The 27,673-nt window shown below is 36.1% G+C and overlaps 1 long non-coding RNA gene across 2 annotated transcripts in view; it reads left to right on the top strand.

Moving 5' to 3' along the window:
- Nucleotides 1–374: 374 nt before the first annotated feature.
- The window catches only part of LOC140636290 (uncharacterized), a 114,105-nt gene continuing 86,806 nt past the window's right edge, over nt 375–27,673 (top strand). For both annotated transcript variants that reach the window (XR_012033576.1, XR_012033577.1), the window contains exons 1-2: nt 375–482; nt 14,344–14,491. This is a non-coding gene — a long non-coding RNA (uncharacterized lncRNA). The remainder of the gene's footprint in view (nt 483–14,343; nt 14,492–27,673) is intronic.

Genomic DNA, 27,673 nt, shown 5'->3' with positions numbered 1-27,673 from the left:
TGAGCCACCCAGGGATCCCCCGAGGGTCATTCTTTTTGATCTAATAGAGGCTAATATATCAAAATGTTTACTTATATTTTAAAAATTCATAAATGTCAAAACAATGAAAAAAAGAAATATTCTAAAATAAGACAATAGGCAAAAAAAATAATGAATGTTATGAGAACTATCAGGAAAATGCATAAATAAGAATTGAGGAGAGTTCAGAAATCCTTGTAAACAATCATGAAAACCAGTTATAATTCCAAATATAGGTACAACAGAAAAACTAATCAGTATGGGGGAGTTTTCTACCACACGGATTAGTGTGAAAATGAAACTGCACATTCAAGGTCACTCTGGGTGTTTTCCTGCATCAAAGAAACAAGAAGTCTGAGGAATTTCATACACACACCCCTTTTCCGCCTCTCAGACTGAGTTCAGGGACCTTCATTTTGTTTTCCTTCATGATTTCTATTCCCTGACGTGTTCTCAGCTCTCAGGTAATGGAGGTTGCTTTTCTTAAAATCACTTTTATATAGATTATTTCAGAAACTAATCATGTCTTAAAAATATGAAAAGTAAGCATAAGTTTGTAGTATTCATTTACACAAGTGTGCAGATATTGAGTTTTAACTTTTATGTCTAAGGGCAGAACAGAAAAGACAAAGGAACTTTACTAGAGTAGGTCAGGGGTGTGTGTGTGTCTGTGTGTCTGTGTGTGTGTATTAACTTTTTACCAGATTGTGGAAGTTAGGAAGGGACAAAATAATTTAAATGAGACACAAAGCACTAGTAAGAATTTCAATTGAAGGGATGTTCAGTTTCTAAGAACAGATCGTGTGTTTATATTGAATACAAAGAATTAAGACAGCACATGGTATATGTAGGATTTAAAACCAATAGTAAATCTGAGTTTAGAGTTAGAAAAAAAGATGTGCCTGGAGAGAAAAAGCAGAAACTGAATTAGAAAAAAATAAAAACAAAAACAACCCAAAACCTTTTATGGTCATCTGGAGGAAACTGGAATTTAACCCAAAAGTTTTGAAAAGGTCATAAACACAGTGAGATATAAGCTTTCAGAAAAGGACTCTGTTGGTCATGCAGTGATAGGACTGGGAAGAGGATGTATCAATACACTTGATCTTGAGGCCAGTTGCAAAGCTGTCACTTAATGAAGAATAGCAATTGTTGGGGTATTAATGCAAGTGATCATAGGGAATTTGGATTAGTAGAGTATAGAGATTCTAGAGAAATTTTGGAATGATGTTTATAGGGCAAGATCATTAAATATGGCTGGTGGTTGGTAAATGAAGAATACAAATGACTTGGAGAAGACATACAGTAATCCCTCCTTTCCTATTTCAGCTACTAAATGGATGACGGTAACTTTCACTAATAGAAGGAGCAATAGAGCAAAGGTAGATTTATAGCAAGTTGGGGAGAATTCAAGTTCTGAATTGTCTTTGTTGTAAGTGCCTATAGGGCATTTATGTGGAAAATTTCAGTGGGCATTTAAACCTACAGTGCTAGAACTTACAGGAGAGATTGGAATGGGGATATAGATTTGGAAGTCATAAACAAGAACAAGAACAATAAAATCTCCCAGGGAGAGCAACTAGAAGGATAGGAAAATAACTGTGATAAATGCCAATATTATTAAGGCAAGTCAGAGGGGAGGATGTCACAAAGTCACCTGAAAAGGAACAAGTGAGATAGTAGAGAGCTAGGAGAGAATAGTGGCACATTATTGAGTGCAAGGCACTTAGCAGAACACTTCAAAGTTACTTCTGATGTTTGAAACCTCAAAGCAAAACAATGTGGTTTGTGCCACAGGGAAGCAATTCTGTGTGGATGCAATTTTTAGTGTAAACAGCTCCAGAAGGATAACATATAAATACAAGAGTATACTTATGTCTGACTCAGGATAAATAACATTGATGGCATGGAAAAGAGAACAAATTGGTTTCAGAATATTTTAAGAAAAATCCAAAACACTAACAGTATATGTGTTTTTTTTTAATTGTCAGAAAATGTCTTACTACCTACAATATTTCTTATAGCATAACTCATTAGTGTTTTCATCTTAATAGTATATTTTATCAGAAAAAATAAATATATTGGAAATGCTTCTATTTATGCCTGTGTGGAATTTATTACTCAGGTCTTAATTACCTTATTAAGAGACAGAGCTAAACAGGATAGCACTTCAGATTTCAGCCAGAAATCCTGGCGGAAAAATTCTCACATCTTTCAAAATGACAAGTAAAATGAGTCATCTTCATATACAGTTCCTCCAACATTTTCATTGCCAGCAATTCCATTCTAATTTCAGTGTTTGTAGCTGGCATCACATGACACAATGGCAACTACTGTATATTTCTGATACAGCATGACTATGGCATATTTGATCTCCTTTATTTCCCAGACACACTCAAAGGAAAGAATCCTACTTCTAAAGATGGTGTATTTCAAAAGCAAGAGTTCATATATTGCTATGTAAGCAATGGTCTTACTAAGACATGATATAATTATTGGCTTAATAATACATGTATTTTCAAAATAGATGAGCCAAAAATATTATACTAAATATTGATGTATAACAGTAGATCCTAGTATTCAGTTTCCATCTCCCCTGTCCAAAATCCACTTTTATATGGGCAGCAATATGAATAAATAAATAAATAAATAAACAAACAAATAAATAAATAAATAAATAAATAAATAAATTCCAAGTCTTTTACACAGCTAGTCAGGACTATGAGACTGAGTTCTTGCCAGTGAGCAGTGACCTAAAGCTTTTCGTTAGAATTTCTAGAAAAGTTCTCCAAAGAGGAAGAGACAGCTAATTTATATGTTTTTGCTCTTCTGTCATTCATTCTTCCTAACCCGTGAAATACAGAAATAATAGCTAAAACTCTAGAAGCCATCATTCAGGCATTTGAAAGAGGGTCATATCCTAGGGATAGTGTAGAGATTTCTTGACAACACTGTAGTCCTGTCATTCTAGTCTTTATCTTCTATTCTGGACTTTTCTTTTTAGGATGCTAAAATACTCTTCTTTTTCATCTGAGTTACTGTTTTGGGGTGAATGGTAGGCAGAATATTGAGGTCCCAATCCCGTGAATCTGAATATCACCTTGTATAGCATAAGTGACTTTGCAGGTGTGATTAAATTAAAAAATTTGAAAAGGGAAGATAATCCTTGATTATCTGGGTGGACTCAATTAAGTTGAAAGAATCCTTTAAAAAGGAAGCAGTAGGAGATTTGATTACAGAGACATGCTATCCTGGAGCTGCTGGTTTAGAGATGAGGAAAGGGACATGAGCCAATAGGACATGAGGGAATGCAGCTCTAGAGGTGGGAAAAAAAAAAAACAAGAAAACAGATTCTCCCCTAATTTCCAACAGTAGTGCTGCTCTGCCAACACCTTGATTTGAGTCTAGAGAAATTGATTCTGGATTTCTGACTTCCAGAAATAAACGAAAATTAATTGGCATTGTTTTAAATCCCAAGTTTGTAATAATTTGTTATGGCAGCAATAGTACACTAATACAGAGTTCTTGTTATTTGTAAGGGAGTATAATTCTTAAATAATGCAGTACACAATGATACTCTTAAGCACTAAGGATAAATTGTTTTAATTTGATGTTTTAACCCCTTAAAGAAAAGGAGGATTCTATTAATCTATGTGGCTGATGCTAATAAATAGTAGCTAGAGCATAGGAGGTATTGAATAAACATTTGATAAACTAAAATGGATTTCAGCTTTCTTATCATTGTATGTGTAAGGAAGCAGTGCTTTGAAAAAGAAAACAATTGGTTATTTTCTCCTCCATAATGTGAATATGACATTGGATCAGATTTTTCTGTTTTGTGGTTGTACAGGTGTACAATAGTTAACTGTTTAGATATAAATAATATTATAAAATGAAAATGCTTTTTGGAATTCATATGATTACATCAAATGATCAAATTTCTAACTTAAACACTTGTTTATTCAATCTGAATTATTACATCTTCCAATAATTTCCAAAATAAAGTATGTTGTTGATTTCAGTTTGACTTAGGTCAAAATCTATTGATATAAATATAGTAAATAAGGATAAGGTGATATAAACTTCTTGCTGAAGATAAGTTATTTACTTTCTGACATTGTGTCTATGTAAAAATATATACACCACACATAACTACTATGTTTCTCAACAAAAACAGAGCAGATAATCGGAAGTTTAAAGTTTATTAAAAAGTTTAAAAGAGTTATTTTACTCAATTATATTTCTAAATATGTAGTTGATTCTGAAAGTTTTCTAGATTTTAAACTTATTTTGTCTAGTAGATTTTAAACTGTAGGGTAGATAAGAAACAGAATCCATTGTTACAATGGAAATTTGAGGCTTTCTTCCTGTGGATTCTAATCCAGTAGGTATGTATAAAATGGAGAAATCTGTATCTGAACAACCTCTCCAAATCATCTGTACACCGTTGGTCAGACATTTGCACCAATGTACTGAAATACAGTTTTGCAGTAACCTTTGCTTGACAATTAAGAGACAATTTGAGTTACATATCTTACTCCAGTACATTTTGTTTTAGTGCAAATATTTTTTTCTGAAACTCATAATAAATAGTATTATAATTGGAGAATTTCCATCCTCTAAACAACTGGATCTATTCATAGTCTCCTGTGTAGACAGCTTTATTTGAGGGAGAATTCCCATGGTGAAACATTAAAGAACATCTGTCATCTTTGTAGAACCTCATAAAACAAGGGACCCTGCAAGTTTTAGTAAATGGATTATGCTACATAAAGCACTCTGAAAGTACCTTCATGCATTGAAACACCATGGAGTGCATTTTACAGTCTCCTAGTAGTCAAAGGTGGTTAATATTATACTGTAATCTGCATGATAAATTTTCAGAGACTTGCTGGGAAAAACAAAGTATCTAGGGATTACCATAAAAAAATAGTAAAATTGAACATATTCTTTCAAGTATAAGAGAGTATATTTAATTTTAGATGAACTCTAAAATATTTAAGAATAATTAATATAAATCCAGTTTGTTTCATACACATATGATTCATTATTTTTATAGCTAAAATAATGCATTTATAATTTCTTGAGTTGCTATTAAATAGAAACCTCTGTAAACAATAGAAGCCATATTTACTGTGTCCCAAATATTTACCAGGCACTGTGCTGTACATTTAAGTCATATAATGGACCTGTGAGATATTGTATTAGTCAGCATTCTCCAGAGAAACAGAATCAATAGAATGTATACATATGAAGAGAGATTTATTTTAAGGAACTGGTTCACATAATTGTGGGGGCTGGCAAGTCTGTTATCTATAGGGCAGGACTACAGTCTGGAAATTACAGCAAGAGTTGATGCTACAGATTTGTCTGAAGATTGAGTCTGAAGACAGACTGAGAACAAAATTCTTTTTAGATATTTTCTCTTAAGACCTTCAGTTGATTACATGAGACCCATTCACATTATGGAAGGTGAATTGTTTTACTCACAGTCTAGTGATTTAAATGTTAGTCACATCTAAAAAATAGCTTCTGACCAGTGTCTAGACTAGTGTTTGACCATAAGGTTGGATAGAGTCTCCTAGCTAGGTTAACACATTAAATTAACTATCATAGGTAGGTACTACTATTATTTCACTTTACAGAGGAATAAACTGAGGCAAGGAGAAATTTAAAATTTGTCCAAGATAATAAAATTTGTAAAAGTGAGGTCCAAAACTCAAACCCAGGCTGTGAAATATCTGGAAATATATAATTCAGTTCCCCTTCCAGGAAAGACTTGCAACCCAGCTGTGTGTTGGAGAAGAGACATGAAGTGTGTGGGTGGGTAGGGAGAATTCAGTCAGTGAACAGATAGCCTTCAGTTTCCAATTTCTTTTGGGTCTGCTTCAATTACAGAAATCTACTCTTTCTGGGGAGGTTTTTATCTGAAGAGTAAAGCATGGATATAAAGGCCAGGCCATTTAGGCTCCATGTAGAACAATCCAATGGGCAATAATCATTCTAGAGTTCCCTTCCAAATTACTGTGGCTCTGTTGACACTACATTTGACTTTTATCAGCTACTCTGCCCAACTCTGCTTCTTCTCTTTCTTTCACAGTGGTTAGTTAATTCCTGGGTACCACAAACTCCATCTTAGTGTCTTCTTCCAAAATACTCAAACTGTAACACAGGCCATCTTATCCTGAGCATGAGTTGCTAAACCATTCTTGAAGCATTTTATATGGCATATAGTTATAGCCCTTCTTCTACAAATATAGAGATTCTTGGGCACAAATGTAAGAATTAAATCTTAACAGGCTGTGGAAATTTGGACTTTAGCTGGATAAAATAGAAAATACATTTATCAAAAGGTTTTTGAATCCTACCCTTTTTGACTATCCTACTTTCATGCCTCTTACAACTATAATGAACATGGCAACTATATCTAGTAAGGATCAAGGGCAATTAGAAAAACAGCCCATGGCAAGTAGTTCATTGCAGTGAGATTAATATGGGAAAATAATTGCAAAGGCCTGAAAGAGATGGAAGAGAAGTGTCAGTGAGAAACTCAGAGATTAGAAAATTTAGGAAACACCTTTAGAAATCAATGGTGTTCTTGAGCTCCAATGGGAGGCTGTATGGAGGCAACTAGAACCATAAGGAAGCTCTCTGACAAGAGCTGGGAACACAGAGGGAGATACTGAGAAGGAGCTGAAATATCAAGAAAATGTTTCCTAAAACATGGAGGGCTGGACACACAAATGCTGCCCGCCTCCCTGCCCCCACTCCTCCTTTTCTCCTTCCTTGCATTCCTCTACCAGTGCCACCTAATGGTGAGGAAATCTGGCAAATGTAGTGGGGCTGACCAGCCCTCTGAAAGACTGGACAGAACCGAAGAAAGGGGGAAGGGAAAGGTCTTAAAAGAGATTAATGACAGATGCATCACCGAGATGTCTACTGAAGTCTGTGACAATGATTTTTAATTACAGAGACAAAGACCAAGTCCCATGATATGCTGCCATTCTTATCACTATTATCAGCCTGTGTCAGTGTGATTAACCAATTAATCCCAACACTTCTTCCATAACACATTTCTTCATCTTGCCCACAAGATCTCATGGTATAAGTTAAAAATTTGCAACAGAAATTAAGACATGTTCTCTGGGGCCATTCATTCATCAAGTAAGCCAGTGGTTGTTATGGAAGAAAGCAAGCTTCACTTGTTTTTCTGTTTTAATCTGCAAGAGTCACAAATTTCTTGCAAGCACTCTGGGAGAAAAAGTAGACACTTGGTTTCTGAGATTTTGTCAGAGTAGCAAAAGAAACTACATAATTTATGTAATAATAGTATAGGTAAATGCAAGGCTATTCAAATTCATTTACTAAAGTGGAAAAAAATCCCTTTCCTGACAACAAACTTCCTTTAGATCATTTGAACATTGTGATGTTTTACATGCTTTCAAGTTGAAGGTTGTTTACAAGATTTAAAAAACATCATGTACTAAATAGCTCAGAACATTTTGTTATCACTTATGAATATCTCAGGAAATTTTTCTTCTGTTCCTTCCCAACAATCATAGTAAGAGAGAGTGAGTAAATAAATCTAAATTCCAATACATTCTTCTCCCACCCTTCTGCTCCCTTTGTTCCATAAGAGCCTGAAGTCATAGATACTCTTATCTTCAGACTCCTTTCTCTTATCAATAACCTAATTATTAACTTGTACATTAAAAATGAGAAGTAATCAATATGTGAGTTTTCTTACTACCTAATAGGTTACTAATACTAGTGTGACTTATAGATTTAAAAAAATTAAATCAGTGTTGTGCCCAAGATTGCGAATCTGAGAAACCACCAAGGAGCCGACACCAATGCAAGTGCACGAGGGTTTATCTACAAGCTCGAGCTTGGGTCCAAGTGGACCCAACAGAGCAGAGCAGGGACTTGGACCCTGAAGTGGGTTACAGCTGGGTTTTTATAGGCTGGTCTAGGGGATTTTCAGAAGAGATGGAGGAATTTCTCAAGTTCTGTTTACATTCTGATATGGGGCCTAAGGGCATTGAGCTCTGTTCTCATTCTAATATGGGACTTTCTACCATGGGCAGGCATGGGCTCTGTTTTCTTTCTGATATGGGATTCCCTGTCAAGAACTTTGAGGACATTCTGCAGTTTTTCCCGTAAAGTTCAGCTCTTATTCACAGGGGCCTAAAATGGCTGTACTTGTGCTAATGCTAAACTTTAGGTGGGATGGCCTTAATTTTTCTTGGCCTCCACATTTCCCCCTCTCAGAGGAACCTAAGGAAGGACCCAACCATGGGTCCAGGATGGTCTCAGAGTAAGTCAGTGGGTAAGATTAAATCATGATTCAAACCAACCTTGTTGCTGTTCTCGCTCCCGTTTACATCTAGCCAAACCTTTTCTGACTTTTTCCATAGATTCCCAGACTATTCCTGAGTGGTCAGTAAAGAAGCAACACTCCTCATTTGGGGCAACACATAACCCCCACCCCTTGCTTGCAAGAGCCTCTCTACAGTTAGGATGCTCCCATCTTTTTAACCCTTAAAAGACTTTAAAAGCAAGGCTGAATTGGGTGCACATTTAAAAATGGCTAACGGGGAAGCAACATTAGTGGGGTAAGTGAGAACGGCACAGTCTTAGCTTTAGGGGATTGTCCTTGTCTGGTTGGCCTTTCCATTCTGGAACAAAGTCCTTGAGAATAGCATGTGGATCAGCTGGCTGGACGTGGGTGTAGTGGACCCAGGGAGTAATCCCATCGACCTTGAGAGTGGTGGGAGTGGTCAGGATCACAATGTAGGGTGCCTTCCAGCGAGGTTGAAGTGTCTGGTGTTGGTATCTCCACACGTACACCCAGTCACCCAGCCGGTATCGATGGGGGCCCGGGGGTAGCCCAGTCTCGTAGAGGCCCCTCAGCTTAGGCCACACCTGCTCATGGGTTCGTTTTAACATTTGGAGGGAGAAAAGGAGTTGGTGATCAAATTCAGCAAGCACCTCGGGTTTTAAATTGGGGATAATAGGTGGAGGAAAACTGTACATGATCTCATAGGGAGTCAGTCCCATCTTATATGGGGAGTTCCTCACCCTATATAGGGTGAAGGGGAGGAGAGTCACCCAGTCCCTGCCAGTCTCCAGGGCTAATTTAGTTAAGGTCTCCTTTAATGTTCTATTCATCCCCTCCACCTGTCCTGAGCTTTGGGGCCTATATGCACAATGTAATTTCCAATCTGCCCCAAGTATGTAAGTGCCACTCCTCATGTTACCTTAGAAATGAATTCTGGGCCTTTGTCTGATCCAATCTTAACAGGAAAACCATACCTTGGTAAGATGTCTTCCAGCAGTTTCTTGGTCACGGTCTGTGCTGTTTCATGTTTGGTGGGAAAAGCCTCTGTCCATCCTGGCGGACAGTTTGCGGTTGTGGGATCCTCTGCTCTGCAGACCTGGGCTTTTTTAGCTGAGGCCCAGTATCCTAGAGCCGCTATGGTTTGTAGCAAATCCCTGGTGCTTTGCAAGCATGTGTCCTGGTCCTCCACTGCCAACAGGATATCAAATGAGGGTGCTTGGAACGGAACTCACCCAAGTCTTCATGTAAGGCCTCATGGAAGATGGTCGGTGAATTTTTGAATCCTTGTGGTAGTCGAATCCAGGTGAGCTGGCCATTGATGCCTTTCTCAGGGTCCGTCCATTCAAAGGCGAAGAGATCTTGGCTTTTGGGTGCTAAAGGCAGGCTGAAAAAGGCATCTTTTAAATAGAAGAGGGTGTATGTGTTTGGGACCATAGGGTGCATATCCTCTACTCGCCGGTTAACTTCCCTTAAGTCCTGGACTGGCCCGTAATCATTAGAGTGGGGTTTTGAACTGGCAGCAAGGGAGTGTTCCATGCTGATTGGCAGGGCCTCAATAGGCCAGAGTCCAGTAGTCGCCATATGTGGGGTGTGAGTCCCATACGTGTTGCGAGAGACATGGGGTATCGGTGGACCCTGACAGGGTCTGCCCCTGGCTTTAGTTCTATGTATATGGCCAGTCGGTGCCGAGCCAGCCCAATTCCTCCAGTTTCTGCCCATGCTTGGGAAAATTCCCTCAGCCAATGGTCAATGTCAGTCATTGGGGCCGAGGGCATTTGGTGGAGACTATATTCATCTTCTAAACTCAGGACAAGCACCTGAATAAGGTGCCCCTCCTTGTTTAGGATTTTTGCCCCTTTGGGGTGGAAGCAAATTTGTGCCCCCATCTTGGTGAGCAAATGCCGACCTAACAACAGGTAGGGACACTCAGGGATGACCATGAAGGAGTGGGATACCCAGCCCATGCCAAGATCCACAGTTCTTCGGGTAGTCCATGAGTATTGTTTGGTGCCCATGGCCCCTTGCACCCATGAAGTCTTGTTTGCCAATTTCCCTTGGGGTTGTAATAAAACCAAGTGTTGTGCACCAGTGTCCACTAGGAATTTAATAGATTGCCCCTCCACTCTGAGAGTTGCCCTGGGCTTGGGGAGGGGTGCCAAACCCCAGTTCCCCTAGTTGTCCAGATCCTCCATCTCCAAGATCTTGGCAGGGGCCTTAGGTCTTTTGTTAAGACAGTCTTTCACCCAGTGGCCCTCTTCTTTGCAATAAGCACATTGGTTTTTGTTCAGCTTAGGGCGCTCCCGATGGGGACCAGGGCCATCCTCCTTACCTGTCCCTGAAGCCAGCTTCTTGAGGTGCCTCCGTCTTTCCTGGGGGTCATCCATGGTTGTGGCCAGCAGGATTTTGGCCAGGTTTCGGGTCTGCCAGTCACTTAGTTTGGTTTGTTGCTCTTCCAGACTTTCTTTATTATTATTGACTCTTTTTGCTACTGTAAGTCCTGCAAGCTCTTCTCTCCTAGTATTTTCTCTAAGAAGGCTGCTGGACTCTCAGTCTTACCCTGTCTTACAGAACCATACCTCAGCCAGATTGCTTGTGCCTGGTAGCCTGGAGACCTGCCATTAGAGTCTGGCAGTGGACCCGGAGTCTCTCCTTACCTTCAGCTGAGTGTTGCGCTTTGGGGAGTAAAAATGGTTTTAGCCAAGGAGAGGAATTCTCAATCATGTCCTGCCAGACCAGGATGTAGGGCACCTGGTCAGGGTGGCCATCCGGTTTGTCCCTGAAGATCACAGCCTTAACCTGTAAGATAGTAGGTAGGTGGAAAGTTCCTTCTCAGTGCCATCCCACGCCAAAGGTTGGCCATTCTGACATGCTGTAAGTTTGAAATTTCCCTCTCTTTATGTAAACAGTTATGACAGTTAACAAAGACACAGTAACACAGACAAATGCACAGTTAACAAGGACATAGTAACACAGACAAATATTCTCGTGGTCCGCAGAGACAAAACAGAAAGTAATCCGAAGGGCTGGCAGCCAGCCCTCCTTACAGATGAAGACTCCTGTCCTTACAGATGAGGACCCCATCCTCCTTACAGATGAGGACCCCCGTCCTCCTTACAGATGAGGACCCCGTCCTCCAGGTGGGGGCAAGGGACGTCTCCTCAAGACCCCTGGTTGACAGCCCACCAGTGCGTCTGCCTAAGCCAATGCTGACCCCATACAGATTGGAATTCCTACAGGTAAAAGTACAGTTTAGAGCTCTCAGAGAATATGTGTGCAAAAGGTGGAAAATTTGAGTGCACTCAACATGCGTGAAACCCTCTGGATAGGGTCCTGGAGGTCTCTCAGATACCGGATGAGCCCCCAAATGTTGTGCCCAAGATTGCAAAGCCGAGAAACAACCAAGGAGCCGACACCGATGCAAACACACGAGGGTTTATTTACAAGCTCGAACTTGGGTCCAAGTGCACCCAACACAGCAGAGCAGGGACTTGGACCCCGAGGTGGGTTATAGCTGGGTTTTTATAGGCTGGTCTAGGGGATTTTCAGAAGAGATGGAGGAATTTCTCAAGTTCTGTTTACATTCTGATATGGGGCCTAAGGGCATTGAGCTCTGTTCTCATTCTAATATGGGACTTTCTACCATGGGCGGGCATGGGCTCTGTTGTCTTTCTGATACGGGATTCCCTGCCAAGGACTTTGAGGACATTCTGCAATTCTTCCCATAAAGTTCAGCTCTTATTCACAGGGGCCTAAGATGGCTGTACTTGTGCTAATGCTAAACTTTAGGTGGGATGGCCTTAATTTTCCTCGGCCTCCACAATCAGGTTTAGGGTAATTTACAATTAAATGTACCCACTGGAGCTGTAGATTTTAGTGAGTTTATATAAATTCATATACTCATCTAACCACCACCATTATTGAAATATAGAACGTTTCCATCACTCTAAAATGGCCCCTCATGTTCCTTCTCAGCTTTACTCCTAGCCCCAGGCAATCACTGATCTTCAGAAGCCCCAGGCCTTCTGTCACTGTAGATTTGAATTGTCTTTTCAGACTTCTATATAAATGGAATCATACAGTAAGTACTCTCTCCTGTCTGGGATCTTTCAATCAATATAATGTTTGTGAAATTCACCTATGTTTTTGCATGTGTCAGCAATCATTTCTATTTATTGTTGACCACTATACCCCTGTTTAGATAATAACACAATTCGTTATCCTTTCATTTGCTGATGGATATTTGGGTTGTTTCTAGTTTTGTCATAATGCAGTTTATATGGGAGAGCTTGGTTCTTGTCTCACAGAGTCAAAGAATGAACCTCGCGGACAAAGTAGAGTGAGTAAAGCTATAGAAGTTTATTATTATTTTTTTTTAATTTTTTTATTATTTTTTTAAATTTATTTATGATAGGCACACAGTGAGAGAGAGAGAGGCAGAGACACAGGCAGAGGGAGAAGCAGGCTCCATGCACCGGGAGCCCGATGTGGGATTTGATCCCGGGTCTCCAGGATCGTGCCCTGGGCCAAAGGCAGGCGCTAAACCACTGCGCCACCCAGGGATCCCTATAGAAGTTTATTAAACAAAGATAATACAGAAAGCTCTCAGAAATGAGTCAGCTCCTGACAGGGTTGCCACTGGGGGCTTTTAGGGTTGATCTTTTATTGAAGGCCAACTAGGAACCTAAATTCTTTTTAACATATCTAGTGATAGCACCACTGAGTAAGGACTAGCATCTTTAATAGCTTACTTCTTTGGGATCTGGTTATTTTTTATTGGTCACAGATGACTGTCATGAAAAAAAGACACCCTCCTCACCCACACCCAGGGCAGGATGGTCTGGCTTGTTCCCTTATCTCTCTGGTTTCCTTACACCTTAGCATTTTGGGGATTTTTGTGAGCCTGATTTCATGGCCCCCTACCTAGCCTTGCCTAGTCCCATTTCTCTCTAACTCACAGTGGGAGTGCAAAATGGTACAACTATGTTGGAAAACAATTTGACAATTTTTTATAACTTAAATATAAATTTACTATTGACCAAGATGGCCTTGCTATTTCTTTCAGCTTGACTAAACTTTAGACAAGTTTCTTTCTGATATAGGCCCTTAGCCTCTCAGAGCATTATTTTACAAAATCTAGAATAAATGATCAATTTTCCTCTGACCCTTTGAGATATTAGCATTCTCTGGTCTCTTGAAGTTTTAGAATCCTGGGAATGTCTTTCTCTAATACCTGGGAGAAATCTAATCATCATGAAAGATAGAGCCCCTGTCTTTCAGCTTGTGGGACAGGAGGGACCCAACTTTCATATATACCCTACCCATTAGCAATCACATTCACCGACCTTCTTCACTTATCTCTTCCAGGATTTTTACACTAGCTCATAGCAGTGCTCAAAAACCCTCTTGCTGGGATGCCTGGGTGGCTCAGCGGTTGAGCATCTGCCTTTGGCTTGGGGCATAATCCTGGGTTCCCACATCAGGCTCCTACCATGGAGTCTGCTTCTCTTCCCTCTGTGTCTCTGCCTCTCTTTCTGTATCTCTCATGAATAAATAAGTAAAATCTCAAAAACAAACAAACAAAACCCCCTCTTGCCTTTTGTTTCAGTGGAATTGGGTTTAATCTCTCTTCCCTATTGCAATAATCTCAAATAAGTTCTTCGGTTGCCCACTCATTTTGTCTGGTACAATTTTTCTTTGATACCATATGACTAAGAGATTCCATTTGTAGTTCATTTATCAGAGAAAAATAAAATACCAAGACATGTATTTGAAAATGTTAAATTTTACCAAGACTGTGATGCCTTTTAAACAAATATGTTTAAAAAATCCCTTTGAGTTGTAGGAAAAGGCTTATTAGAACTACTCTTTCCCTTAAGTCTCACAGATTTCCTCCTTGCTTACCTATGAGAAGGCCAGACACAGATTATCCAAAATACTATAATGTGTCTCATAAATAATTTGCTAAACTATTCATTCATCTCCAGTGATCAGTTGGAACTGTTGTGCCCAAGATTACGTTTCTAAGAAACCACCAAGGAGCAGACACCGATGCAAACACAAGAGGGTTTATTTACAGCTCGAGCTTGGGTCCAAGTATACCTGACACAGCAGACCAGGGGCTTGGACCCAGAGGTGAGTTTCAGCTTAGTTGTAAGGGCTGGTCTAGGGGACCTCCAGAAGGGGTGGAGGAATTTCTCAAGTTCTGTTTACATTCTGATATGGGGCTTTCAAGGGCATTGAGCTCTGTTCTCATTCTGATGTGCGACTTTCTGCCATGGGCATTGAGCTCTGTTCTTATTCTAATATGGGACTTCCTGCCCTGGCTTGGCCTCTGTTCTTATTCTGATATGGGGCTTTCTAGGATGTTAAGCTGTAAACTGTTTTCTTCCTGTAACTGAAGTAAGGTAAAGTTCAGCTCTTATTCACAGGGGCCTGGGATGGCTGTACTTGTGCTAACACTGAACTTAAAGTGGAATGGCCTTAATTTTCTCGGCCTCCACAGAACAAAATGCCTTTCAATCTGACTTAATCAAACTTTAGTCAAACTCACCTTCCGCCGTGCTCCTAATCTTTGACCCATCCTCCACTTGAGCCAGCATGTAAACCCTTTTTAACAATCTCTCTGAGAGAGAAGAGACTGACCTCAGAGTAAAACATCCTCTGATCAACTCTTTTAGCACATTACCTGCATTCACTCTTTTCATTTCCTCATACTTCTCCCCCCCGCCCCCCAGCGTCATAGATTTGTCTTTATGAAAGAAAAGTCTTTTTTCTGTTTGGTGTTTAAGATTCTTTCAGACCTCTCTGTTGGGAGCATTCTCCTCCCCATTGTCATGGTCCTCCCTGCCCCCTCCATTGCAATAATCCATTCAAAGAAACTCTCTCTTTTCTTAAGTCCAGATTTGTTTTTATTTGACAATGCTAATGTTCACAGCTTCTTCTGTTTTTTTTATTTTAAATTATTTTTTGTATATTTTTTTTATTGGAGTTTGATTTGCCAACATATAGTGTAACAGCTTCTTTTAATGTTAAACACATTTGATTTGAACACACAATAAAATGTGTTTTGTTTACAATGCCCTTGCCAACAACAGAATCACATTGTCATAGATTTATAAAATGTTCTAGTTAAAAGAGAACTCAAGCAGTGTCTAATATGATCTTTCACTTTTCAGGTGACAAAACAGAAATCAAGAAAATGAGGTATCTTGACTAAGATTACAGAATAAGGAATTTGAAGGATAAAGTTTAGAATCTTGACATTATGGCCCTTTGTCAATGACAAACTTGCTTACAAACCACCTGGTTTATATTTAATACTCAAATTTTGCCAAGGACAACATTTAGTGCATTTTGTCTGTAGATTCCAGAATACATCATTTTCTCATTTATAAAAAGTGCAGTACATTTGCCTGTTTTTAAATTCTGGCCCTCATCCTATTATTCATAATACTTCATAGATAGCCAGCAATGATTGCACAATCACACTCTAAATTATTTATCAAGTCATATTTATAATCTTCAGTGTCAGAGATTTTAATTCATTTAATGTTTTCCTTCACTTGTCACAGGCAAGAGGTCCCTCAACAATAAATCACTAACACTTTCTAGTTTGCAAATTGTTCTCTTTAACAAAGAGAAAAAGCAAACATTATTTTTAGTAGTCCTTTCATTTCTTTAAGATTTGCCTAAAATGGTGAGTATATTCATATTCATAAATGTTCTTGTTCTTTTTGATATATTTTGCAAATGCCAGCTTATTTTTGACAATAGACACAGTGGGACTATTATATTTTCATTCTATTGATGTATTTTTCTATAGTTAAGTATCCTTTTACATAATTAAAAAACTGCATGTATCCTTATTAGAGAAATATCTGAGCTGATACATGGTTTCTTGTTGTTTTATTATTTCTCCTTCACTTATTGAAGTGATAGAATTTCATTATCAAAATCTCTCCATAAGATCCTTTGCCACGATCCTAAGCACTTTATGTATTTCAATTCCTTTAAACTTCACAACAAACCCTCAGGATATGTACTATTATTATTCTTATTTCACAAATAATGCAGATGATTATATCATTAATAAGTGGCAAATTAGCTGCTCTTCAGCACTCTACCATATTGCCTCCAATCTCTGCAGATCCTCCATATTATTACATTTTATTACCACAGGATTGTTCCATTATCTTGAAACTCTTTTAAAATCTCCTTTTTCGCAGAGCAAAATAGTAGAATAATGCTATTGCTATAGTAGTAGAATAGTTTAATGACTATACCCAGAAAGTTAATACTTTTCTCTCCAAATTTCTCATCACTACTCTTCAGTAGGCAGGACTTCTTTTTGCTAAAATTAAGTAAAAACTGAAGTTCCTTGGTTATGTTCCCAATCTTCTGGAAGATGACCCTGTCAGCAAGGCAAATAAAGAATTTATTACATGGTTTTATTAGACATACAGTTGGAAGAAAATGATCCCTTTCTAAAACCTCATCCAAATACATTTTATCATGCTTCCACTATCATTTCATTGATTTAGAACCAAATCAAGATCATTGTTGAAAATTTTATCTGTAGAAATAAAAGCCATACATTTGAAGGTAAAAACTTCAAGTTGTTACTGGAGTCATAGCAGTTTAGATAAGCACTGCAATTCTGTCCTGAAAAGGTGCCTATACTGCTGGGGATGGACCATATTAAGCTTGTGACTGGTTGAGATAAGAAACCAGCCTACTCAGAAAAGAAGAGCCAGGAGCTAGGAGTCATGTTCATTTCAGATGGGGAAGTGAGAAAGCAGTCCTTACAGATTCGCCTATTACCACATATGTATATTATTGTTCTGCCAGAATTATATGCTTTCTCATTTTGTTTATAAAGGACTCATCAGAGATTTTTATTTAGGTAAAGTGATGATAATTTACTAAGATCCAGATGACTTATGTAAAACATACTTTCTGAATTTAATTAAGAAGTATTTATATTGTTCCCACTAGTTGTATCAAAGTTTACTGACTCCAGATTACCCAACCCATAGATAAGGATACAAAGAAATATTTCAAAACTACCTACATACATGTCTGAATGAATGTATGCTCCCAGATCAGACCTTCTCTTCACCTGAAGTAATATCTAGAGTTTGGCAGAATGTGTATAGATTCAAAAAGTACAATTGACAAACATCCTTGCTACTTTGCATCCTCCATCTAAATTGTGGATTTTAGTGATTTTTTAAATATAATATTTAATGGAGAAACTGACAATCTGGAAAAAAAACTCCAAGAAAGCAGAGAACACAGGCAAGGTCTATGATATCATAATAAATGAAGAACAAGTGGAAATTTCACTCTGAATAAAAGAATATTTAGAAGAACAGGATCAATTCCATAAAGTGAAAATTCCCATAAAAAGGAAGCAGAATATCTGTTCTATGTTTTTGCAAAGTACATATTTAGAACTGAAAATTAGGACATCATAAGAAAGAGTGCATAGGAATGTCTGGCAGCAACAGTGGGTAGCCCATGAGGATTTGAAAGTGAGGTAAACAGAAATCTTTCTACTAGACCAAATATGAAGTTAACACATATGGGATCACTGCAGATATGGAAATTTGTATTAATAGGATAAAATATTTCCCATGATAGCATCAACTTTGATTGTAAACTAATTACCTATACCATTACATTGAAGAATCTAACTAATAGAGAGATGGTTAGTAAGCAATAGAAATCAAAGTGAAACACAAGTCACAAAAAACATTGGATTCTTATAGTTTAAACTGACATACTTCTAACTTAAACATAGAGAAAAAATAATTTGGGGCTCACTTTAATGGAAAGATTAGATATGGTTCTAGTTTTAAAAAATATAAGATCCTGGGTCTCAAAGAATACTAGGAAGCCTCTGAATTCTCTACAAGCTCTGTTTATCTATGATTGCCTGTATTCTAAATGTGGTTTTTCAGTACTGTGAGCTCGTTTAATATCAGCAACCTATGTTCTCTAAGCTTAGAAACATCAGAATAAAGACAATGTTTTAATATTTTTTCTTCAGATATCAATCCCATAAATTAATCTGAGTGACCTTCATTAGATATCAACACCTGCCTTCCCTGAGACCAAGCACTGAGAAACAAAGAAATAATGCTAGGATGATATCCATTATATTGTACACCCGAGCTAACATAACATTGTATGTTATTTATATTTCAATAAAAATATTTTGTAGGAAAAATGAGATAAATTATTAATATTATATATCAAAATCCTTCCAGACATGGAAAACAGCATTTATGATTCTTGCAAAAAATAAATAAATAAACTAACTGATCTTTTTTTAGTAAGCTTTAAGTAGTAAACTTTCTTGTGTTACAAGTTAGATCTTAATAATTTAGGTATTTTTTAAAAGATTTTATTTATTCATGAGAGACATACACACAGAGAGAGAGAGAGGCAGAGACATAGGCAGAGGGAGAAGCAGGCTCTCTGCAGGGAGCCTGATACAGTACTTGATCCTAGGACCCCGGGATCACACCCTAAGGCTAAGGCAAAAGGCATATATGCTCAACCACTGAGCCACCCAGTTGTCCCTTAAAAATTTAAGTATTTTCTATAGCACTCACAAGTTATTCTTGGTCTGAATTAGGGAAGTCTGTGATAGATGTTGATTTTAGCCTAATATAGATTCCATCTATTTATATAAAATATCTTATAATTTTACTAATATTTTGTATACCACAAAATGATTTGGGTCTTGTTTGTTTGCTTTTTCATTTTGGCAACCCATATAAAAAAGAAACACATTTTCAGTTTGTAAACCAAAATATTTAGGTCATTTTATACCCTCCTCATTAACCACCTAGTGAAGAAAACCTGATCTGGGTAAACACAGTGAGTGGGTAAAAATCATAATTTTATTTATACATGAAAAAAGATAATACACAAAATCCTGATGTACAAAACTTGATAAATTTCATCCTCATTCATCTACTGAGTCATTTATTAAGGATTTATTGAGCACAAAGTATGTGCTATGCACAAAACAAATGAATTGATAACTAGAAAAAGCCCTTTCTTCAAGTTACTTATAATGATTAAGGAGTGAAGACAAACTAGAAACCATACAGATTCTGACCAATTGTGTAGAAATAAAGTTCATGCCTATTGGTTGAAAAATGACTAAGGAGACTTCAGAGATTTAGAAGATAACAAATCTCACTGACAAATTTCCTTCTCTGTGGTTTCATGAAATAATGCTTTTAATTCCACGCCTCAGAAAATAAAAATAAAATACGAATGTAAAAATGACACATTGTTAAGAAGAAACTAGAGTGGTTTGTGTTTTCTTGAATAGGGTTATTATTTTTTAATGTAATAGCTATAAACCCCCCCCCCCCCCAAAAAAAAAAAAAAAAAGAATTTTTTTCATTAGATTGTCCAGGCCTTGTGGCTGAAGGCCATACTGCAAAAACATTTCCTCAGGTAGTTTTACATTTAATTTTCATCAATTGTGATGAGCACCAGGTGTTGTATGGAAGGACTGAATCATTGAATTCTACACCTAAAACTAATACACAGTGTGTTAACTAACTGGAATTTAAATAAAGACTTGAAACTACAAAAAAAAAAAAATTTAAGACATCAGATATTTATCTTTAATTTTGTCTTTGCCAACCAAACTTATGAGATTGTAGGCCTAATTGACACAAATAAATGTCTAAGATTATGTAATATTGAATACTACTTAAGATATATCTGTGGCGAAAAAAGCTGTAGCATATGCAATGACTAGATATAGAAGATAAAGGTATCTGAGAACATTGGTGTTATCTTAAAGCGTAACAATTTTCAAGGTCTCAAGTTCCAACAGAAAAAGAAATTAATATGAATCCAATACATGCAGTAACCAAATCAGGTATGTTCTGATAACATTAAAATATTGTTTCCTATCATTGTTAGAAAGATAAAATGACAGAATATTCAGAATATTCTAGTGATAAGTTAATATGTAATAATCATTTAAAAAGATTTAATACTTTATTCTAGAAAGAGCAAAATGGTGAATAAGAGACATGAATAGGTGTTATTATTACAATTTATTATTACATTTTTCTAAATTATATTTAAATTAATCTTAGTAGACATAATTCCACTAATACAATTCAACATTATAGAAAGCTCATAGGAATAGAGTGTCTTCTAAAGTTAGGTTACCATAACCTCAAGTATAAGACAACTCCCACTTTCCCAATGAGAATACCCTACCAAGCAGCTTTTTATTAAGTTTGATAATGGAAATTTTGAGGAACTTAAAATTTAACAGCAAACAGTTAAGGGATAATAGTTGATGTTACATATGCATATTTAAAATGACGTATAAATCAATGTTTAGAAATTTTGCCATTTTTAATACTAAAATTCATGTAAAGAAGGTTGTTGTTGTTGTTGTTGTTTAGATGACCAGAAGCATTGAAAAGCATGGCTCTCTTTTTTAGCATTCTAGCCACTTTCAAGTCATTTAACTTAGATTTCCAGACCAAGTTACCTTTCATTTACCTAAGCTGATTGTGACAATGCACTTCTTGAATATCTTAGGGATGCAGTCACTAGAAATTTTATTCCAATTGACTTTTTATAACACATAATACTTGTATAGTTTTAGAAATTATTATTCATTTTAGATGTACATATTTCTGATCTATAAAATTTAACAATTGTTTTGTTGATTTGTACCATCAGTTTTATTAATTTTTGAAAGCCTCGTATGTTTTAACTTCCAGCACTTGAAATTGTGAGGTCACACATTGAAAAGAGTTACCAAACAAAAAACACATTTTATTTAACCTGCTTTCTCCCTCTCTTCCTTCTGTCTCTTCTTTTTCCTCCGTCTTTCACTCTCCCTTTTCTCTCCTTATAACTCACCACCACTATAAGTATTTAAGACTATCATTCACTTAATAAAAATTTCTTCACTAATTATGATATGTACTATGTGCAAAGCTCTGTTCTAGATCGGGTTATAAATGATTAAGACAAAACAGGAAAAATGCTACTGTCAAAATTATTTGAAAAGCACTACACCATAATTAAACTCAATAAATGTTTACTGATTTATATGATATTATATCTATTTTTACACATATGTACATATCCATATACACACACACATATATACACATGTATACATGCACATATATAGACATACACATGCACATGCACACACATAGAAACAGACACATACACACATATAATATTAAAAGTCTTGGGATGCCTGGGTGGCTCAACGGTTGACCCTCTGCCTTTGGCTCAGGGCATAATCCTGGAATCCCAGGATGGAGTCCCACATCTGGCTTCCTGCATGGAGCCTGCTTCCCCTTCTGCTTGTGTCTCTACCTCTCTCTCTCTGTGTGTGTCTCTCATGAATAAATAAAATCTTAAAAAAAAAGTCTTGTCCTTATGGAACATACATTATATTTTTTAAAATAAAAAGGTAACACTTTATTTTATATATTGCATTTATAGTAGATTGATTAAGCTATGATTATATCTTTATGTAAAAATAAAAAAAGTATCAATTATTATTTTAATGTTGGCTAAAGTAATCATTTATGATTGGATTTTATACCCAAGAACAAAGATCTTACACTTTACTATATAGACAAAGCACTTTTTTATATGTCTGTGTGAAAAGAAGCCACCATCTCATGACGTTATCATGGACCAATTTGAACTTTTGGAAGAAACATTTCTAATATAACTGAGTATATTCTATTTATTTGCAGCTCTTTTATGTATAAACAGAATAAAGACATATTATAGTCTCTCATTTGAGAAGAGGTAATTTCAGTCTAATTTCATATGTTAAAACACAAAGTGTTAACTAACAGGTGACAAAACAGAATTAGGAGCTTCAAACAAGCATCTCATTTAGTCTGCAAATTTTGAAGTAACTGTCAACTTAAGGAAGCTGAGACTTCTCTGTTTTCTCAAAAAGTTCAAATGACATTACAATAATGGTATAAAATGGTAGAAATAAATAAAAGCAGAGTGAACAAAGCATGGGAAGAAACCACAGCAACAAGAAAAGCCAACACAATTTTAGAAGATGAAGTATGGGTTGATAAATGCTAGCATTATCAAAGTAAGGGATGCTGAGATCTATCAGTACAGAATGTGAAGGAAATCGATTGAGATCAGGCAGGCCAAAAGTTTCATGAATCAGAATTACCTAATACTTGGATTATGAGGGCTGCAAGGCTTGGAAGGAAACAGAACTGAGTGAAAATAAAGCACAAGAAATATTTAAACTTTCACCTCTCTCCCCAGACCAGGAAGGCAGACAACCATCTGTCTTCCACCCAAGCAGAAAAATGGAGTTTTACTTTCTGCAAAGCTGAATGTAAGGTTTCTAGACTCACTGACACCAAGAAGGGATGGGGTAGGGATGATATTTTACTGAGGCCAAGAGAATTCACTTTGAATCTTCATTCTGAAATATCACCAGATATTTTAACAGGAGTTATAGAAGTTAGGAAACAACAGATGAATGTTTTCAACTTTAGAGGGAAAATTATCAGCAAAATTATAATCAACCCCCAAAAGTTGTGAAGACAATGCAGTATAATCTTCACCGTAACAATAAGCAGGGTTCAAAAACTTAAACCTAGTAAGTGTATTATTGAAATTGTTATTATTGTAATGTTAAGCCTTCACATCTCCCTGTCAAGAAGTACTGTGTTCTCACTACCCGCTCTAAATGTCACCAGGCCCAGTGCTGGCTAGATTCACATGATGGTGTTTGTCTGCTCTGGTTAGAAAGGTCGAAAGGGTTGGTTCTGTGTCCACTGGCTATTTAGACTGTTATAACTGAGGAGGAATTCCAGTAAATATAAGTTTATTTAGTACTAGTTTCATTCATTCCCAAATGCACCAGGAAAAATAAGGACAATGGACCATGATCTGTCTCCCTTCTATCCGTGAAAAAGTTACCTGCCCTTTCCACACACACCATTCTACCTTCCCTCCATTTAACTCCCTCTCTCCCAGCAGATAAGAATTCTAATGTGCTGCATTTTGAGAATAGAGTTGGGTTAAGGGTAGGATCTGCTATGTATCTAATTTTTTTTTTTTTACAATGTCTTATTTCTGAAAATAACATATTTCAGCGTGAAAGTTTTCAAACCTAATATATCACCAAAACACACATGTTCAGGATACTACTGTGATTATGTGTTTTCTAAATAAGATAGTAAGCAGTCAACAAAGGGTCCAGAAATTGATGCTATATAAGAGATCTAACACAAGAAAGACAGCTTTAAGGGACTCCCAAGGAGATATATATGAAGCTGATCTTGACAACATCCAATCCAGACTAGAGCAGCAGGGAAGAATGCTCAAGGAGGAAAGATACCACTAACAAAATAAAAGTTGTATTATCTGATGTGCTTTGTCACACTGAGTGGAGATTATGAGGCTCTCAGCCAGGCAGGAAAGAGATAAAAAAAATATTCATAGATATAAGGACAAACAAGAAAATAAAAGAATGTTATGATTATTTCTTCTAGAGAAAACTATGAGATATTCAAAAAATAGAACATAAATATACTGTATTTTCTTAGTGCAGATAACATTTACATGGTCCAAGTAATATATTGATTCAACTAGAAACTATAGTATAAATATGCTAGGATGTTGGGGAGAAAGAGGAGAAAGTTTGAAAGCACAGTTAAGAAGGGGTAGTTTTAAGAATATAACACTCTCATTGTCTATATTTGGAAATTAATAAATAATAAAAGACATGAAAACATAAAAGTCAGTAGATTATATTATTTCAAATATGGAAGCAAGTACAAGAAGAAACAATTGAATTAACTGAGAGTCACTTGACTTGTGAGTGTGATCCAGGAGTGAAAATAATTTAGAGAAGGGATTCTTGACTTTGGTTATAAGGCTTAAGGTAGCATTAATTTTTAAATTATGGACATGCATTTTAGAAAATAAAATGGAGGACTCATAGTCTTTAAACATTAGGTCCATCAGAAATAGTGGAATGAGATTCAAGAATGTTAGTTTTAGTCCACTGCTTCTTAATTCTTATGTTTTCCTCAATTTTAAAAGTATTTAATTTAAACATTGTAAGAAAGAAAAAAAGAGAAAATGATAATACTGATTAGAATTAGTTAGGAAAGTTACTGAGAAGAAATCCATATTCTAGAGCTACTCTGCCCAACACAGTAGCTACCTGTCCCTTTTGTTTATTGGAAGACTTGAAATATAGCTAGACATATTTTTGATATTTTAAGTAAAATCAAATATGAATTTGAAACAAAGTTTATCTGTTGAATTTTAATTGTTTAATGTGGCTAGTCTAAAATATAAACTTACATGTGTGGCTCTCATTTGTGGCTTATCTTACATTTTTATTGATATATGTTATTGGGTAAAAGTTAGAAGTGAATAGACAGAAAATAAGGTTCTGGTAAGGAAATATAGGGACATTGTACACAAGAGCACAAATTATCAAAGATCATGTTTTATCTGGAGAATGACATCAGCCAGACTGAAACTGAAGATTTTTTTGTGTGAGAAGGGAAAATGAACATAGTTTGATGCTCAGTTGGAAGTGACGATAAAACACTTAGGCTCTAACAACAACAAAAGACTTCAAGAGAGCATGGATCATAGAATGGACCCAATAAATACTGTATAGATATAAAAAGAGTAAAAGGGTGCCATGGTGTGTTAAAGGGACTATCCAAGCAGTGGTGTTGCTGATTGCAGTACATATAAGTATTAAGAGATGTAAGAGATCTAAGATGATGTTTAAGCATAAGGTCGTGTTTTCCAAATTAGCTAAGTTGAAAAGAAATTGAATACAAAAAATGCTTTGGAAAAAAAACTCAGAACATATGATAGAGAAGAAAGAAAAATAATTGAAAGGACATAATCCTACTAATTTGAAGTTGTGGTTTTAAATAGACTAGAAAGTCTATAAATAATAAAGGAAAACTCTAAATAAGTATATGTTTAAATGGGAATTCATTTTTTTAAAAGATTTTATTTATTTGAGAGAGAGACAGATCATGTGCACACAAATGGGGAGGAGGAAAGGGAGAGGGAGAAAGAAAATCTCAAGCAGACTCTCTGCTGAGAACGGAGCCCAACACGGGGCTGGATGTGGGGCTCAAGAAGGCGCTCCATCTCACAACCCTGAGACCATGACCTGAGCTGAAATCAAGAGTTGATTGCCTAATCAAGAGCCACCCAAAGGGGAATTCATTTTTTAATACATTAAAGTTTGGTTGCAAACCAATTGTAAATAAAGCTAGAATATGACATTGAAGAAAAGATTAGGAACTATGATGTATGAAATGCATTTTGGAACTATTTACACAAAAATAAGAATTGCAACTGTAAAAGCCAATTATTTTCATAAGTAATAAGTGTGAAAAGCTCAATGAGCATTACCTAGAAATATGTCATAATGTGGTTATGTAGTGATAACATCAATACGTATGAACACACAAAATATGTTAGGCATATTATCACTATTAACAACAAAAATCCTGCACTGACATCCTAGTATTTTAAAATTTTTGGGAAATACCATCGTTGTAGATCAAGAGAAGAAAACAGAGTTTTCAAAGAGATCCTAGAATGACCAGACATCAGAGAACAAGACTGCAGAATGATTAATGATTGATCAGGAGCCATTAGTTGTCTTTGGATAACATGGTCACCATATTTTTAATTTTTACAACTTTATTGAGAAATAACTGACAAATATGGTCCCTGGCAACCTCCATTATATTTTGTGTTTCTATAAAATCAACTTTTTTTTTTTTTTTTTTTTAGATTCCGCATATAAGTGATCACATAAAATAATACAATATTTGCCTTTCTTTTTCTGGTTATTTCCCTCAGCATAATATTCTCAGAGTTTTACATGTTTTGTTACAAAAGGCAGGATTTCTCTCTTTTTTATGGCTGAATAATATTCTAATATATATAAAACATCACATTTTCTTTAGTCATTCATCTTTAAAAGGACACTTAGGAAATGTCCACTTATTGGCTATTGTGAATAATGTTGCAATGAACAGGAAAATACAGATGTCTCCTCAAGATCCTGCTTTCATTTCTTTCAAATCTTTATCTATCTATCTATCTATCTATCTATCTATCTATCTATGAATTGCATTGCTACATAATATGACAGTCCTATATTTAATTTTTTAAGGAGTAGTCATACTGTTTTCCATAATGACTGTACCAGCTTATATTGTTACCAATAGTGTACAAGTGTTCCTTTTTCTCCATATCCTCATCAACATTTATTATATCTTATTTTTTTTATGATAGCCATCCTAGCAGGTATGAGGTGGTATCTCTTTTTTTTTTTTTTTTTTTTTTGAGGTGGTATCTCTTTGTGGCTTTGATTTATAATTTCATGTTATTTAGTGAGATTAAGCACCTTTCCATGAACTTGTTGGCCATTTGTATCTCTTCCTTGAAAAATGTCTATTCAGGTCCTTTACTGAATTTTTAAATTAATTTGCTTTTTGTTGCTATTCATTTGTATGAGTTTTTTTCACACATTTTGTATATTAACCTCTGATCCAATATATAGTTTGAAAAAATATTCTTCAATTCTGTAGGTAACCTTTTCAGTGTATTGAATTTTTTTTTCTTTTCTTTTTTTTTTTTTTTTTTTTTGCTGTGCAGGAGCTCTTTAGTTAGATGCAGTCTCAATTTTTTTTTTTTAATTTTAGTTTTTGTTGCCTGCACTTTTAATGACTTATCAAAAAAAATCATTACCCATACATGTGTCAAGGAATTTTTCCCCCTATATTTTCTTCTAGGATCTTCATGATTTCAGGTCTTACATTTAAGTCTTTATTCCATTTTGAGTGATTTTTAATATGGGTCAAGTTTCATTCTTTTGCATTTGGCTGTCTAGTTTTCCCAACACCATTTATTAAAGAAACTATCTTTTTCTCATTACATATTCTTGGTTTCTTTGTTGTTAATTGACCTTATGTGTATGGGTTCATTTCTCTGCTATCTACTCATTTCCATTGATCTATGTGTGTTTTTATGCAAGTACCATGTTTTGATTATTGTAGCTTTGTAATATAGTTTGAAATCCAGAAATATGATGTCTTCACCTTTGTTCCTCTTTCTCAAGATTGCTTTGGCTTTTCGGGATCCTTTTTGGTTCCATATAGATTTTAGGTTTTTTTTTTTTCTATTTCTGTAAAAAATGGCCATTGGAATTTTGGTAGGGATTGCATTGATTCCATAGATACTTTTGCATGG

This window comes from Canis lupus, chromosome 7, assembly GCF_048164855.1.
Source record: "Canis lupus baileyi chromosome 7, mCanLup2.hap1, whole genome shotgun sequence".
Lineage (NCBI taxonomy): Eukaryota > Metazoa > Chordata > Mammalia > Carnivora > Canidae > Canis > Canis lupus.
This window is presented reverse-complemented; position numbering and strand designations above follow the sequence as displayed.